At 38.5% G+C, this 18318-nt stretch overlaps 1 protein-coding gene across 3 annotated transcripts in view; it reads right to left on the minus strand.

Annotated features, from left to right (window-relative positions):
* Window positions 1-18318, minus strand: part of ZNF749 (zinc finger protein 749) — a 66442-nt gene that overhangs the window by 7889 nt on the left and 40235 nt on the right. Inside the window, exon 6 of one of the 3 annotated variants that reach the window (XR_012513738.1) lies at window positions 16325-16398. The exons of the other annotated variants lie outside the window; for them this stretch is intronic. The gene's annotated coding sequence lies outside the window, so the exon portion shown is untranslated. Of the gene's footprint in view, window positions 1-16324; window positions 16399-18318 lie in introns of those variants that run through there. 3 annotated transcript variants of the gene reach the window in all.

Genomic DNA, 18318 nt, shown 5'->3' on the forward strand with positions numbered 1-18318 from the left:
CCTGAACCCAGCAGGCGGAGGTTGCGGTGAGCTGAGATCGTGCCATTGCACTCCAGCCTGGGTAACAAGAGCGAAACTCCGTCTCAAAAAAAAAAAAAGAACTGCTTTAGTTACCTCCCACCAACTTTGATGTGGTTTCATTTTAATTGAGTTTAGAATGTTTTCCAGTTAAAAAAAATTCTTCTTGACACATGGCTCTTTTAAAATGTATGTTAATTAATTTCTAAATATTTGGGGTTTTCGCTTATCTTTCTAGTAATTCCTGCATTAATTCTATTGTGGTCAGAGTATATTAAGACTTGAATTATTTACATTTATTGAAATTTGCTTTGTGACCCAGAATACGGACTATCTTGGTATGAGTTACATGTTCACTTGAAATATATATTGTACTCTTGTTTGATGAAGGGGTTGTATAAGTGTTGATTAGGTAAAAATGGCTGATAATGTTATTTAAGTTTTTTTATATCTTTGTTGACATTCTGTGTTTTTGTTTTGGTTCTAACAATTATTTTAAGAGGATTGTTGCCATCTCTGAATATCAAATTGGATTTACTTCTCTGTGCAGTTCTGTCAGATTTTGCTTCACATATTTTGATGTCTTTTTATTAGGTGAATAATAAATATTTCCTATTTTATGTCCACTCAATGTGTTGACCACTTTATCATTATGATCCTTTTAATCTTTAGTAATATTCTTTGTTCTAAAATCTCCCTTGTCTGATACTGTTAACATAGTTTAATTTTGACTGGACACTGAATTTTAGGTACTGGTTTTTGTTTTTTTGTTTTTTGTATTTCTATAGATTTTTTTTTTTTTTTTGAGACAGAGTTTCACTCTTATTACCCAGGCAGGAGTGCAATGGCACGATCTTGGCTCACTGCAACCTCTGCCTCCTGGATTCAGGCAATTCTCCTGCCTCAGCCTCCTGAGTAGCTGGGATTACAGGCACGTGCCACCATGCCCAGCTAATTTTTTGTATTTTTAGTAGAGATGGGGTTTCACCATGTTGACCAGGATGGTCTCGATCTCCTGACCTTGTGATCCACCCGCCTTGGCCTTCCAAAGTGCTGGGATTACAGGCGTGAGCCACCGCGCCTGGCCTTCTATAGATATTCTTGATTTCTTTTTTCTGTTACATGGTTAAGTGACTTAGAAACAATATGATCTTTTCGAGGTCTTGATTCTAAGCATTTCTAGATGAGACTATTGCAGCATACATTTTAAGACGAATTCCCTACTGAGACAAAACCTTTTCTATATTCTCTACCTAATGCTTCATGAATTATGAGGTTTTTTACTCAAGCTGGTTGGAATGAGAACTATCATCTTTTACCACCTGCTGACTAAAGTGGCCTCAAGCCTTGATTAAACATCAGTGGCAGTCAGGCAGTAGAGATTGTGGACCTTGGGCAATCCCCAGTACTGTGCTGGTCAAAGAGTCCGAGTCCATGGGTAGACTAGCATTACTGTGATGCTAACTGTGATGGCCACAGGAATCCCTGTGTCACCTCTCCCCCAAATACAGGCAGCCTGGCATATAAAGGGAGATTCTTTATTCTTGGGGGAATGAGAGAGAAGAGAGTGAGGAACTTTGCCTGGGAACCCAGAAAATTCTCCCTTCTCTTTCCCACATCTATCTAGGCTTGGTATCTAGGAGTCTGAAAGACTGATTCAATACTTGGAATTATGGCACCCTCTAGTGCTGAAATGGTTTCAGTGACCACAGTTTAGGGAACTCAGCACTCAGTCTCCTTTGAATTCTCAGAAGGCCCTCTGAAGCAGCATGGGTACAAACAAGGTTAGACTGTGAAGACTGGAGTAAATAACAAACTCTTATAAGCATCAAGAACATTCAGGAAAATATGATCTCACCAAATAGACTAAGCTGCCCAGTGACCAACCCTGGAATGACAGAGATCAATCAGACAAGGAATATCTTTCAGACAGGGAATTCAAAATAACTGTCTTGAAGAAGCTCAAAGAAGGTCAAGAAAACATGAAGAAAGAATTCCAAAATTTAGCAGAGAAATTAAACAAGAAGATTGAAATAATTACAAAACACACGTGTGTGTGCACACGCACACACACACGCACACACACAAACACACAGAAATCCTAGAGATGAAAAAGACAATGGGTGAACTGAAAAATACAACAGCAGCATAACTGATTAAGCAAAATAACTTCTTAGCTTAAATACAGGCTATTGAAAATACAGAGGAGAAAAAGGAAAAAGAATGAACTGTACTTAAAAGATAAAATAGCTACAAAAGAGCAAGTCTAAGAGTGATTAGCTTTAAAAAAGGAAGTAGAGAAAGATGTAGGGATAGACAATTTATTCAAAGAAATAATTATAGAGAACTTTCCAAATTTAGAGATACATATGAATATCCAGGTATGAGAAAGTCAAAGAATGCCAAGGAGATTCAGAACAAAGCACATAGCAATCAAACTCTCAAAGGTCAAGGACAAAAAGAGAAAAGGTAGCAAGAGAAAAGAAGCAAAGAACATATAAAGGAATTCCAGTACATCTGGTAGCAGTCTTCTCAGCAGAAATCTTATAGGCCAGAAGAAAGTGAGAAGCCATATTTAAAGTGCTGAAGGAAAACATTTTCAACCAGGAATATTCTAGTCAGCAAATATATTCTTCAACCATGAAGGAGACATAAAAGCTTTCCCAGCAAACAAAAGCTGGGGGAATTCATCAACACCAGGCCTGTCTTACAAGAAATAGTAAAGACAGTTCATCAGTCTGAAAGAAAAGAATGCTAATATGCCACAAGAAATCAACTGAAGGTAAAAAACATACTAGCAAAAGTAAATACACATGCCAACTGAGACTATTCTAATACTGTAGTTCTGGTGTGTGAACCCCTCAAATCTTTAATATGAGCACTAAAATACAAATGTATCAAGAATAATAACTAGAATAACTTTTTTTTTTTTTTTTTTTTTTTGAGACGGAGTTTCGCTCTTGTTACCCAGGCTGGAGTGCAATGGCACGATCTCGGCTCACCGCAACCTCCGCCTCCTGGGTTCAGGCAATTCTCCTGCCTCAGCCTCCTGAGTAGCTGGGATTATAGGCACGCGCCACCATGCCCAGCTAATTTTTTTGTATTTTTAGTAGAGACGGGGTTTCACCATGTTGACCAGGTTGGTCTCGATCTCTCGACCTTGTGATCCACCCGCCTCGGCCTCCCAAAGTGCTGGGATTACAGGCTTGAGCCACCGCGCCCGGCCAACTAGAATAACTTTTAAAGAGATAGACAATATAAAAAGATATAAAGTGAGACAACAAAAAGAGAAAAGGGGAGTGAGGAGTTATAATGGAGCATTTTACTGGGGTTCTCTGGATGTCCTGAATTTGAATGTTGGCCTGTTTTGCTAGGTTGGGAAGTTTTTTTTTTTTTTTTTGGATGATATTCTGAAGTGTGTTTTCCAACTTGGTTCTATTATCCCCATCTCTCTTTTTTAAAATTTTTTATTTGAGATAGAGTCTTGCTCTGTTGCCCAGCTGGAGTGCAGTGGCACGATCTCAGCTCACTGCAGCTTCCACCTCCCAGATTCAAGCGATTCTCCTGCCTCAGCCTCCCAAGTAGCTGGGACTACACGCCATCACATCCAGCTAGTTTTTGTATTTTTAGTAAAGGCGGGGTTTCACCATGTTGGCCAGGATGGTCTTGATCTCTTGACCTCATGATCTACCCGCCTTGGCCTCCCAAAGTGCTGGGATTACAGGCATGAGCCACCATGCCCAGCCCTCCTTATTTCTTTCAGGTACCCCTATCAGTCATAGGTTTGTTCTTTTAGCATAGTCCCACAGTTCTCAGAGGTTTAGCTGGTACCTTTTCATTCTTTTTTTTGGTCTAATCTTGTCTGCCTGCCTTATTTAAGCAAGATAGTCTTCAAGCTCTGATATTTTTTCTTCCACTTGGTCTATTTGGCTATTAATATTTGTGTTTGCATTATGAAGTTCTCATGTTGTGTTTTTCAGCTTCCTCAGGTCATTTATGTTCCTCTCCAAACTGGTTATTCTCGTTAACAATTCCTGTAATGTTTAATCATGGTTCTTAGCTTCTTTGCAGTTTGAACATAATCCTTTAAACTCAGTGAAGTTCATTATTACCCATCTTCTGAAGTCACTTCTCTCAAATCTCAGCCTCAGCCCAGTTCTGCGCCCTTGCTGGAGACATGTTGTGATCATTTGGAAGAGAAGAGGCATTCTGGCTTTTTGTCTTGTCAGCATTTTTGTATTGATTCCTTCTTATCTTCATGGGTTTATCTACCTTTGATATTTGAAGTTGCTGACTGTTGGGTGGGGTTTTTGTGGGGTCATTTTCATCGACATTGTTGCTTTCTTTTCATTTAGCAGTCAGGCCCTTTTTCTATACAGCTACTGTGATTTGCTTTGGGTCCACTCCAGACATTATTACCTGGGTTTCTCCCACCCTTGGAGATATCACCAACGGAGGCTGTAGACCAATAAAGATGGCAGCCTGCTCCTTCTTCTGGGAGTTCTATTCCAGAGGGGCACTGACCTGATGCTGACCAGAATGCTCCTGGATGAGGTGTCTGGTGACTTCTGTTGGGAGGTCTCAGTCAGGAGGAGCAGGATCAGAGACCTGCTTAAATAAGCATTCTGTTTGCCGTTTTGTGGGGTGGGTGTGCTGAGCTCAGGGGAACCCCCCTGATCTGAGCTACCCTGGCTCTCCAGAGCCAGCAGGCGGAAAAGACTAAGATCGCTGTTCCATGATGCCGCAGCTGTCCCTCCTCCTAGGGGGTCCTCTCAGGGTCATCAGAGTTCTCTCCATAAACTCCTGCATGGGGATGCTGAGATTCCCACAGGGAGGCCCCACCCAGTGAGGAGTAATGGACCTGGGTCCCGCTTAAAGAAGCAGCCTGGCTGCAGACTGATCCAGCCGCTGTGCTGTGCTGTGGGAAACTGCTCTTGGTCCAGACTGTCCCATCTCACCGGCATTAACAGCAAGGGAAAGCAGCCAACAGGATCTGCAGTAATGGCAGCCACCTGCTGCCACTGGGAACTCGGTCTTCTTAGGCAGTCTCTAGCCAGCTGCACTGACTGGCAGGGATTCCAAGCCAGTGGATGTTAGCTTCTGGAGTTCTGTGGGAGTAAGGCCACTTGGCTCCCTGGCTTCAGCCCCCTTCCCATGAGAGTACATAGAAGGATCTCCTGCCTCAGGGGAGTTCTCAGAGCTAGAGTATGTAAACAGTCCTAACAGTGTCTCAGTGCCTGCTCTAAGTGGCCACACACCTGAGCATCCGCCTTTCGCTAGACTAACTTAAAAAAAAGGAGAGAAGACCCAGATTTAGAGATGAAAAGGGAGACATTGCAACTAATACCACAGAAATAGAAAGAACCATTCGAGAGTATTATGAACAACTGTACACCGATGAATTGGAAAACCTAGAAGAGAACGGAGAAATTCTTAGATACATACAGCCTATGAAGATTGAATCATGAAGAAATAGAAACCTGAACAGATCAATAATGAGTAAGGATATTGATGCAGTAATAAAATTCCCCATCAAAGAAAATCCCAGGACCTAATGGCTTTACTGCTGAATTCTACTGAATATTTAAAGAAAAATACCCATCCTGGCTAACACAATGAAACCCCGTCTCTACTAAAAATACAAGAAGAAGAAGAAAAAAAAAAAAAAATCAGCCAGGCGTGGTGGCCTGTAGTCTCAGCTACTTGGGAGCCCGAGGCAGGAGAATCACCTGAACCGGGATGCAGAGGTTGCAGTGAGCTGAGATTGCGCCACTGCACTCCAGCCTGGGTGATAGAGCAAGACTCTGTCTCAAAAGAAAAGAAAAAAAAGAAAAATACTAATTATACTCAATTAAAAAAATTGAATAGGAGAAAATACTTCCAAACTTATTCTATAAATCCAGAGTTATCCTAATACCAATACTAATGACACAATTATGACAACAAAAATACAGGTCAATATTTCTGATTAACATAGAAGTAAAATTTAACAATAATATACTAGTAAACCAAGTTCAACAAACATTAAAATTTTCCTTTGTTATTACCAAGTGGGATTTGTCCAAGGGTTGCAAAAGTGGTTCAACATATGCAAATCAATAAACATAATACATCACAATGGAATCAAAGATAAAAAAAACAAATGATCATTTCAATTGATGCTGAAAAATATATTGAGTGGAATTCAACATCCTTTCCTGATAAAAACTCTCGACAAACTGAGTTTGTTAGAACATACCTCAAAACAATGAAGGCCATATATGACGAACTTACACCTACCATGATACTGAATTGAAAAGCAACTAATTCTTTCCTCTAAGATCTAAAACAATACAAGGTTGCCAATTTTTACCACTTTATTCAATATACTACTGGAAGTCCTAGCTTGAGCAATTAGTCAAGAGAAAAAAAAGGGCATTGAAATTGGAAAGGAAGAAGTCAAGTTGTCCTGTTTAAAGATGACATGATCTTACATTTATAAAAACCTACTGACTCTTCCAATAAACGGTTTAAAATGATACATTTAGCAAAGGTACAAAATACAAAATCAACACAAAAAACTAAGTGGCTATTCTATATACCAACAGTGAACAATATGAAATAGAAATCAAGAAAGCAATCTCATTTACAAGAGCTACAAAAATTAAAGTACTTCTGAATAAATTTATCCAAAGAAGTAAAAGATCTCTGCAATGAGAACTATAAGACACTAATGAGAGAAACTGGACACCAAAAAATTGAGTGATATTCTATGTACACAGAATGAAAAAACTAATATTGTTAAAATGCCCATGCTACCAAAAGTGATCTACAGATTCATTTTTATATTTGTCTCTGCTAGATGTTTTAAGGTCATGAAGTTATAAATTTAGCCTAAAACATAATGATCTTTATGCAATTGTTTGATAAGTAAGATTAATTTAATATTGTTGATTGAATTTTTAAAAAGCTGAGTGTTCTGAGTTACTGACAGGATACTCATGTATTTAAATTTTTTTTTCTATTTTTTTATGTGTATATAATAGGTGTATATATTTATGGAATACATGAGATATTTTGTTTTTTTTTACTTTATTGACTTATTTTGGGTTTAGTGGGTACATGTGTAGGTCTGCATTTCTCTTTTCACCTTGGCTGGATGAATAGTTTGTGAATATTTTCTCCCATTCTGTAGGATGTCTCTTTACTTCGTTAATAGTTTCTTTTGCTGTGTAGAGGCTCTTTAGTTTTATTAGGCCCACTGGTCAGTTTTTGGTTTTGTTGCCATTGCTTTTGGGGACTTAATGAAGATTCTTTCCAAGGCTGATGTGCAGAATGGTATTTCCTAGGTTTTCTTCTAAATTTTTTGTAGTTTGAAGTTTTAAATTTCAGTCTTTAATTCATTTTGAGTTAATTTTTGTATATAGTGAAAGGTAAGTGGCATGGTTTGGCTCTGTGTTCCTGCCCCAATCTCATCTTGAATTGTAAGCCCCACATATCAAGGAAGGGAGGTGACCGGATCAGGCAGTTTCCTCCACGCTGTTTTCATGATAGCAAGTGAGTTCTCATGAGATCTGGTTTTATAAGGGGCTCTTTTCCCTTCACTCCCTGCTTTCTCTCTGTGTTCATGAGGGATATTGGTCTGATATTCTCTTTTTCAGTTGTGTCTCTGCCAGGTTTTGGTATCAGAATAATGCTGACTTCACTAGGGAGGAGTGTTTCTTCCTAGATTTTTTAAAAAAATAATTTCAGTAGGATTGGTATTAGCTCTTCTTTTTATGTCTGATAGAATTTGGCTGTGAATCTATCTGGTCCAGGGCTTTTTTTGTTAGTAGGGTTTTTTTAAATTACTGTTTCAATTTCAGACATTTTTATTCTAAAAATTAAACATTTATGTCAGGAGTGCACTGACACACAGCTAGAGTCTGGTCCTTTCTATTTAAAACAACAAGATTTTCCTGAAGTATTGATCTACTCTTAATAAAACTGTAAGAGTTTTTGGTTTATAATTCTAGAATCTGTTTCTTTAGCAGCCATCTTCTGAAGTGTAGGGTTTCTATTTCTGCCACATTTCTTCCTGAGATTTAATTTTCCTAGTTTCAAGTTACAAAGGCTATCCTCTTTATTTAAAATGATGATTTTAGTTCTTGATGATTTTATTTCTTTTGCTTCTGAAATTTCTTATTTATGTCTCAGAGGTTCAATTTTACTCTATTTCATTGCACATGATTTGTAGGTCATTATATGTCATTGCCTTCAGCTATTTCTCCTATTAAGAAAGCCTGAATAATAACTCTTCTTCAATTCTTTAATCAACTTTTGTAACTTTATTCTCTACCCCTAACTTTGTCATTATGGCCTGTCAACGAAATGTTAATTTTGATGGCCTTGAAAAATCAGTGTTTTTCTTCAGTATAACCTGATTTTGCACTCTTATTTTTTTGATATATCTGAATTGTTACACTCATAACCTTGGACACACTCTTCCTGTGTCTGAATAAATTAAAGAACCCCTTTTATTCAGTTCAACTTCCAAGCTATCTAAATGAGTTTCCCATAAGGAGAAAAAGAACATTGCAGAGGGTTTTTATTTTTATATTTTACCTTATTTGTAGATAGCCTAGAAAATAAAGATTTTATGTTTCAGCAAGACATTTTTCTAAGTTGTCTTTATTATGTTTTTAATTACTTAAAAAACTGAGCCCAGAAAGAATTAAGGTTTTTGTTTGTTTGTTTGTTTGTTTTTGCCAATCACTTTCTGTATTGCTTTTAAAGCCTTTTGATTATCACTCTGGTTACATGAACGACTATTATTTTACAAGTGATCTGTAATTCTTTCTGATCAAGTGTTGTAAGCCTTTTAACATCTTTAGCAAACTTCCCACAAATCCAATTTTAATTTAAATCCTTTTAACCTAAAACTAACTTTAGGATTTCGAGTTGGACCCCTCAAAAATGTCAAAAGGTAGCCGGGCGCGGTGGCTCAAGCCTGTAATCCCAGCACTTTGGGAGGCCGAGGCGGGTGGATCACGAGGTCAAGAGATCGAGACCATCCTGGTCAACATGGTGAAACCCCGTCTCTACTAAAAATACAAAAATTAGCTGGGCATGGTGGCGTGTGCCTGTAATCCCAGCTACTCAGGAGGCTGAGGCAGGAGAATTGCCTGAACCCAGGAGGCGGAGGTTGCGGTGAGCCGAGATCGCGCCATTGCACTCCAGCCTGGGCAACGAGAGCGAAACTCCGTCTCAAAAAAAAAAAAAAAAAAAAAAAAAAAAAAAAATGTCAAAAGGTATCTCTCATCTTGTAGAGATATTAAATGCCTAGGCTTATTTGGCAAATTATGTAAGAAACATTGTCAAATAATAAGGGATACTAAATCTTTTTCTTTTTGGTTTTTTTTTTTTGAGACGGAGTTTCGCTCATTACCCAGGCTGGAGTGCAATGGCGCAATCTCGGCTCACCGCAACCTCCACCTCCTGGGTTCAAGCAATCCTCCTGCCTCACAGCCTCCTAAGTAGCTGGGACTACAGGCGTGCACCACCATGCCCAGATAATTTTTATATTTTTAGTAGAGACGGGGTTTCACCATGTTGACCAAGATGGTCTCGATCTCTTGACCTCGTGATCCACCCGCCTCGGCCTCCCAAAGTGCTGGGATTATAGGCGTGAGGCACCGAGCCCAGCGTGATACTAGATCTTTTTAGTTGCAATTATTGGTATGTTGTTGGTATGAATATTTCAAAAGTTATACAACTTCAAAGAATCAATCTGTTATTCATAATTCTGGTTATTGTCTTAAAATATCATATGTAATAGAAATAACTAAATTTCCTTTTCAATTGTAAACTTTTATTGGGTTTTTAACTATGACTGTTTTGAGTTTTTATCATCCAGTTATTGTCCTGACTTCATTTCTAAATACATTTACAAACAGATTCATGGAAAATACTCCCATAAGTACACTCAACTACAGGTTTCTGATAACTTTAAGATCAATGGAATAAATGCAAAATTCCAGAACTCTAATCAAAAAACCTGATGGGTTCAGAAATAATGAACTGCGATAAGGAAGAAGAAAAAAACATGAGATTGAATAACAGATGAAGATAATATTCCTATGACTTTTATTTGAAATGCTGTTGATTTTTATTCATTTTCTCTCTCTTTTTTTCCCCAGAAGAGATGTTTCAAAACATTTTTTCTCTCTTAAGGTGTCTATATTTTATAGCAATTTGATAATGTATACCATTTATTTTTACATGATTCTTCCAGAATATGAAAAGCATTTGTGAGTATTCTATGGCAATATGGTTATTTGCATAAGTTCAATAAAATTGGCTCTTTATAGTAGAATACAGTTGAAAACATCACTTATAATATGAAGACTTTGACTGAAATTTCATATTTAAAAATATGCATAAAATGTCTGACTTCAAGAGTTTCCAAACTTATAGTGAGTAAAGAAAAATTGTCATTTTGTGGCAGGCACAGAAATCTTAATGTTGGGTAACACTACATATGTTATTTGCCATTAGTATATCTTCTTAATAAAACTATTTGTTCTAATTGTTTCTGCATTTTCAATTCAGTTATTAGTTTTTTAGTATTGAATTTGAAGTTTTTAAGTATGTTATGGGTATAAGTTTCTACCAGATATATTATTTGCAAGTAATTTCTCCCTGTCTCTGCTTCATTCTTTCATTCTTTTAACAGTCTCTTTTGAAAAGCATAAGATTTTATTTTTTGAGACAATCTGATTTGTCAGCTTTGCTCTTGAAATCTTGTTTTTGGTATTGCATTTAACAAAAACTTGACTAACTAGGGCCACAAACATTTTACCCTATGTTTTCTTCTAGATGTGTTATGGCTTCAGTTGTTATATTTACTTGATTTTTAATAGGACTGGTTAAAACAGGATAAATGGTCAGAAAAAAGAATAAATCAAGGTAGAGGATGACTGATTTTTTTTTCAAAAGAATGGGAATATAATGCTGTTATTCATAGAGATGAAAAGTCTGTGGTGTGGTCAGGTTTAGGGGAAACAATTTAGAAAATATTTCCAAATGGAAATGTTTAGATAAGCAGTTCAGTTTCGGTGCAAAAGATGCCAACGAAAGAAGAAAAATGGGAGTTTAGGTGAAATGTTGGAAACATGATTCTGGAGCTAAGGGCACATCAAGGCTGAAAAGGTAGAGTTTTTTGAGAACATAATACTGGCTAAGTTTATAGAAAAGCTGAGAGATTAGATATAATGTGAGGACACAAAAGCAGCCACTGGAATTCAGATTGAGTCTAGAGTCTCAACGCCATGCACGTTTATGGCAGATAGAGAAGTTGCAGAAGGACTAGACACAGGGTCTAGCTGGATAGAAGTGTTGTAAGGAAGAGTTTTTCTTTCAAAATAGTGTAAGTCTTATATATAAAACTACTTTTGTGGCCGGGTGTGGTGGCTCATGCTTGTAATCCCAGCACTTTGGGAGGCCGAGGCGGGCAGATCACCTGAGGTCAGCAGTTTGAGACCAGCCTGGCCAATTTGGTGAAACCTTGTCTCTACTAAAAATACAAAAATTAGCCAGGTGTGGTAGTGGGCACCTGTAGTCCTAGCTACTTGGGAGGCTGAGGCAGGAGAAATGCTTGGGAGGGGGAGGTTGCAGGGAGCCGAGATCACACCACTGCACTCCAGCCTGGGTGATGGAGTGAGACTCCATCTCAAAATAAAATAAAATAAAATAACTTAAAAAAAAAAGACCACATTTGTATTGCTGACAGGAGTAATTAGGAAAATATGACAAAGGAGAGAGTAAATGAGAGCAGCAAGAAAAAATAAATTTAGATTTCAAGTGGAGACAGAATTTAGAGCTAATTTGGTACACTACCTTTTTTTTTTTTGAGACGGAGTTTCGCTCTTGTTGCCCAGGCTGGAGTGCAATGGCGCGATCTCGGCTCACTGCAACCTCCGCCTCCTGGGTTCAGGCAATTCTCCTGCCTCAGCCTCCTGAGTAGCTGGGATTACAGGCATGTGCCACCATGCCCAGCTAATTTTTTGTATTTTTAGTAGAGACGGGGTTTCACCATGTTGACCAGGATGGTCTCGATCTCTCGACCTCGTGATCCACCCGCCTCGGCCTCCCAAAGTGCTGGGATTACAGGCTTGAGCCACCGCGCCCGGCCCTGTACACTACCTTTTGATGACACCAGAGACCCTGCTTCTATAGTTAGGAATGAATAAAGAAAATGGGGATGACGTGCTCTTGCAGCCACCCTTGTCATTTGGGAGGTAGGTATATAGGGGCAAGTTTTAGTCATATTCCATTTGCTGAGGACAACAAGAAATGAGCATATTTGCTGATGTGGAGGAAGCGGTAGAACATTCAGTGAGACTAGAGAGAAAGGGTAATGTGTGGATGAAAGTGGTCACCAATTTTGGTGGGGATAAGGGTGGCTATTGGAGGTTTGTTGCAATGATATTTTCTAAAAATTTATTTTTATCACAATTTTAGGTTTATAGTACAATATAGAGGAAGATACTGACATATTACAGATACCCACATAAGCATAACTTCTCCCATTATCAACATAATTTTTATAAACATTTTATTTCACACATGACATTCAGAAAAGTGACATTCATCATACCTGTACAGTTCAGTGAATTTTTCCTAGGCCAACACATCTCTGAAGCCAGGATCGAATCAAGGACAGAAAGACAAAGACCTCATCATGTCACTTATATGTGAAATCTAAAAACATCAAACTTATGGAAGTAGTATAAACATATAGCTTGCATTAAGTTTGAACTGCATATATGGTATTACTTCAGGGTATATGCTTAAGTGAAAAAGACATGGGTCAGAACGTTGTACAAAGGAGGCTGAATTATTTGAAGCCAGTATAGGCATATGTATATAGGGACAGACAGGTGGGGAAACGGAAATGAAAGTTAGGATTCTATGGAATATTCTGTGGTATGGCTTTGGGTTTTTACAAATGTAAATACTTTATATTAAATTCCTGAATAATGTTCAATTAAAATGAAATTATAAAATCCATAAAACTCAGAGGTTATACACACACACACACACACACACATACACACACACACAAATGAATACAAATAAAACAAGGGAAATATTTAAAAGATACAAGATCTATAAAAGTTAATAACATTACTGTCATATTATACTACAGTTTGCAAATGTAACCATGAGGAAAAACTGGGCGATATGAGCCAGGCTTTCTGTCTTATTTCCTACAACAGCTTGTGAATCTATCATTATTTCAATAAAACTTTCAATTAAATAGCCCAGTGATATATAAGGGAAAATATGATATCATAAAACCTTGTCTTAATCATATCTTGGTAAACACCACTGGGTATCGATGAACTGAAACAAATAAACCTACAATGTAATTGGTAGCAAAGCTTTCAGCATAGAACAAAGCAAGTACAAATGCTAACTCAAATAATTTAAATAATCTCTAAACTACATAATTTTTTGAAGAATAAACATTAATTCACTATATTTTATTTTAAATAGATATATTTTGTGCAATTTCTATAGAAAATATCCACACATTGTGATTTGACTGCATAGTAATAACCATTGTAATCTATAAATGAATCATCAGAGAAATAGCAACCACCAAGATTGGAATCTCAACATATATGTTAAAAAGAAGTCTTAAACCACATAAACAGAACCAATGACAAAAACCACATGAGTATCTCAATAGATGAAGAGAAGGCCTTCGACAAAATTCAACAGCCCTTTATGTTAAAAACTCTCAATAAACCAGGTCTTGACGGAATGTATCTCACAATAATAAAAGCTGTTTATGACAAATCCACAGCCAATATCATACTGAATGGGCAAAACCCAGAAGCATTCCCTTTGAAATCTGGCACTAGTCAAGGATGCCCTCTCTCACCACTCCTATTCAATATAATATTGGAAGTTCTAGCCAGAGCAATCAGGCAAGAAAAAGAAATAAAGGGTATTCAATTAGGAAAAGAGGAAGTCAAAATGTCTCTATTTGCAGACAACATGATTGTATATTTAGAAGATCCCATCGTCTCAGCCCAAAATCTCCTGAAACTGATAAACAACTTCAGCAAAGCCTAAGGATACAAAATCAATAGGCAAAAATCACAAGCATTTCTATACACTAATAACAGACTTAGAGCCAAATCAAGAACAAACTGCCATTCACAATTGCTAAAAAGAGAATAAAATACCTAGGAATACAACTAACAAGGAATGTAAAAGACCTCTTCAAGGAGAACTACAAGCCATTGCTCAACGAAATAAGAAAGAACACAAACAGATGGAGAAACATTCCATGCTCATGGTTAGGAAGAATCAGTATCATGAAAATGGCCATACTGCCCAAAGTAATTTACAGATTCAACGCTATCCCCATCAAGCTACCAATGACCTTCTTCACAGAACTGGAAAAAACCACCATAAACTTCATATGGAACCAAAAGAGGGCCCGCATAGCCAAGTCAGTTCTAAGCAAAAAGAACAAAGCTGGAGGCATCACACTACCTCACTTCAAACTATACTACAAGGCTACAGTAATCAAAACAGCATGGTACTGGTACCAAAAGAGAGATATAGACCAATGGAACAAAACAGAGGTCTCAGAGGCAATGCCACACATCTACAACCATCTGATCTTTGACAAACCTGACAAAAATAAGCAATGGGGAAAGGATTCCCTGTTTAATAAATGGTGTTGGGAAAACTGGCTAGCCATGTGCAGAAAGCAGAAACTGGACCCCTTCCTGACACCTTACACTAAAATTAACTCCAGATGGATTAAAGACTTAAACATAAGACCTAACACCATAAAAACCCTAGAAGAAAACCTAGGCACAACCATTCAGGACACAAGCATAGGCAAGGACTTCATGACTAAAACACCAAAAGCATTGGCAACAAAAGCAAAAATAGACGAATGGGACCTAATTAAACTCCAGAGCCTCTGCACAGCAGAAGAAACAATCATTAGAGTGAATTGGCAACCAACAGAATGGGAAAAAATTTTTGCAAGCTACCCATCTGACAAAGGGCTAATATCCAGAATCTACAAATAACTAAAACAGATTTATAAGAAACAAACAAGCAAACCCACTCAAAAGTAGGCAAAGGATATGAACAGACACTTTTCAAAAGAAGACATACAGGAGGCCAACAAACATATAAAAAAATGCTCATCATCACTGGTCATCAGAGAAATGCAAATTAAAACTACATTGAGATATCATCTCACAACAGTTAGAATGGCGATCATTTAAAAATCTGGAGACACCTGCCTGGTGCTGGCCTGAGCTCCCAGGAGCTGTCTGGTGGCCCTGGTGATGGCCCCTGAGGCTACAGCCCCCATTGCCAGCCCAGCTTGGCTCTCCCCTCTGCCCTGTCACCCTATCCCCACTCTCCTGGTGGCCTGACTCCCACTCCTTGGTGGCCCCATCCCCCGGTTCCTCACGATATGGTTTTTACTTCTGTGGATTTAATAAAAACTTCACCAGTTAAAAAAAAAAAATCTGGAGACAGTAGATGCTGGAGAGGATGTGGAGAAATAGGAATGCTTTTACACTGTTGGTGGGAGTGTAAATTAGTTCAATCATTGTGGAAGACAGTGTGGTGTGAGACGGTTTCTATTTATATAGTTTTGATTTGCATTTCTCTGGTGAATATGGATGTTGAGCATTTTTGCATATGTTTCTTAGCTGCTTGTGTGTCTTCTTTTGAGAAGTATCTGTTCATGTCCTTTTCTCCTATTTAAATGGGGTTATTTGTATTGTTTATTTCCCAATTTTTTGTTTAGATAAAACTAGCTGACAAAAATACTCTGAAAATAACTTACATACTGGTATGCTGGCCATGTAATTAATAATGTATTTTCTTTGAAAACGACTTTATTTTTATTTTTATTTTTTTATTGCATTTTAGGTTTTGGGGTACATGTGATGAACATGCAAGATTGTTGCACAGGTACACACTTGGCAGTGTGGTTTGCTGCCTTCCGTCCCCTCACCTGTATCTGTCATTTCTCCCCATGCTATCTCTTCCCACCTCCCCACCCCCCTGCCCCTCCCCCATTTCCCCCCAACGGACCCCAGCATGTAGTGCTCCCCTCCCTGTGTCCATGTGTTCTCATTGTTCAACACCCACCTATGAGTGAGAATATACGGTGTTTGATTTTCTGTTCTTGTGTCAGTTTGCTGAGAATTATGGTTTCCAGGTTCATCTATGTCCCTACAAAGGACGTGAACTCATCGTTTTTGATGGCTGCGTAATATTCCATGGTGTATATGTACCACATTTTCCCTATCCAGTCTATCATCGTTGGGCATTTGGGTTGGTTCCAGGTCTTTGCTATTGTAAACAGTGCTGCAATGAATGAAAACGACTTTTAATGTAAACTGTAATAACATAGATCTAAGGCATATTAATTGAAATGTATACATTGATTTAACTATTAAAACAGAAATAATGTTATAAGGAGCATTGACATGTTTACCCACCCAATTGATTCCTGCCTGTAATTTATCTTGTGTTTTCTTTTCTTTTTCTTTCTTTCTTTCTTTCTTTTTTTTTTTTGAGACAGAGTCTCTCTCCGTTGCCCAGGCTGGAGTGCAATGGTGTGATCCTGGCTCACTGCAACCTCTACCTCCCAGGTTCAAGCAATTCTCCTTCTCCTGCCTCAGCCTCCCAAGTAGCTGGGTTTATAGGTGCCCACCACCACGCCTAGCTAATATTTTGGTACTTTTAGTAGGGACAGGGTTTTGCTATGTTGGCCAGGCCAGTCTTGAAATCCTAACCATAGGTGATCCACCTGCCTTGCCCTCCAAACTGCCTATAATTTATCTTAAACAAAAGTAAGGATTGTGCAGCCAGTCCTGTGTTGTTATCAATGACAATTCTCATCATGTTCCTTTCCAGACTCACACCCTTCTATTCTTCCCATTTCTCTACATGAAAACCATTCAAGCCGGGCGCGGTGGCTCAAGCCTGTAATCCCAGCACTTTGGGAGGCCGAGGCGGGTGGATCACGAGGTCAAGAGATCGAGACCATCCTGGTCAACATGGTGAAACCCCGTCTCTACTAAAAATACAAAAAAATTAGCTGGGCATGGTGGCACATGCCTGTAATCCCAGCTACTCAGGAGGCTGAGGCAGGAGAATTGCCTGAACCCAGGAGGCAGAGGTTGCGGTGAGCCGAGATCGCGCCATTGCACTCCAGCCTGGGTAACAAGAGCAAAACTCCGTCTCAAAAAAAAAAAAAACAAAAAACCATTCAGTGTTTCTCTCTAGCCGATGACAGTGCACATTTCTTTCTTACAAGAGGATTTTTTGGATGGCTTTTCCTGTACAAGAACATCTGAATCAAACTATACTTCAAAAATATTTTTTAATCGACTATGATTCTTCATAGCATAAAATAAACTTCCTACTAAATCCCTAAACAAAAAATTATTCCATTAACCTATTTTGATAATTTCTGAACTTTTCCCCAAAGAATGTAGCAGTTAGACTGAGTGTTCTTTGTATAACAGTATCCACAATATTCACTTTTAGTCCTACTGTAAGATCTACATGGAGGCCGGGCGCGGTGGCTCAAGCCTGTAATCCCAGCACTTTGGGAGGCCGAGGCGGGTGGAACACAAGGTCAAGAGATCGAGACCATCCTGGTCAACATGGTGAAACCCCGTCTCTACTCAAAACACACAAAAAATTAGCTGGGCATGGTGGCACGTGCCTGTAATCCCAGCTATTCAGGAGGCTGAGGCAGGAGAATTGCCTGAACCCAGGAGGCGGAGGTTGTATATATAATTGTATATAAAGTGCCAACTCTTTCTGGCATTGCCCAGGAACAGACTTCATAACTGTTTTTCACACTAAGGTTTTTGCTATCCAACAGACCATTTACAAGAAAAAGAACACTTGTATTTATCAAGAGATGCAAGGCCCAGCAGAGGAAACAACAGAAGCCAATGAACTTTTGGGATCGAATTTTGAGCTCCAGCCACCTGCATATACTGCGGTCAAGCTTAATCACTTGGAATCCATTGAGGAGGCAGATGGTGCTGAAGGAAACTCCTGTGCCCACTCTGTGATTAAAAAAGATACGCTTACATCAAGTATTATCAAGGAAATATTTAAATCCAAAAGCTGCCATTGTCTGAGGTTTTCCTTTAGAGAAAAGGACCAAGAAGCTGGCTAAGGCCAGTTGGTTGAGAATCAGGTCCGTAAGTCTCAACCTGTTTCCAGCGAGCCACATGAAATTATAAAAACAAAGGAGAAAGGAAT

The sequence above is a fragment of the Saimiri boliviensis genome, chromosome 14 (assembly GCF_048565385.1).
Source record: "Saimiri boliviensis isolate mSaiBol1 chromosome 14, mSaiBol1.pri, whole genome shotgun sequence".
Taxonomy (NCBI): Eukaryota; Metazoa; Chordata; class Mammalia; order Primates; family Cebidae; genus Saimiri; species Saimiri boliviensis.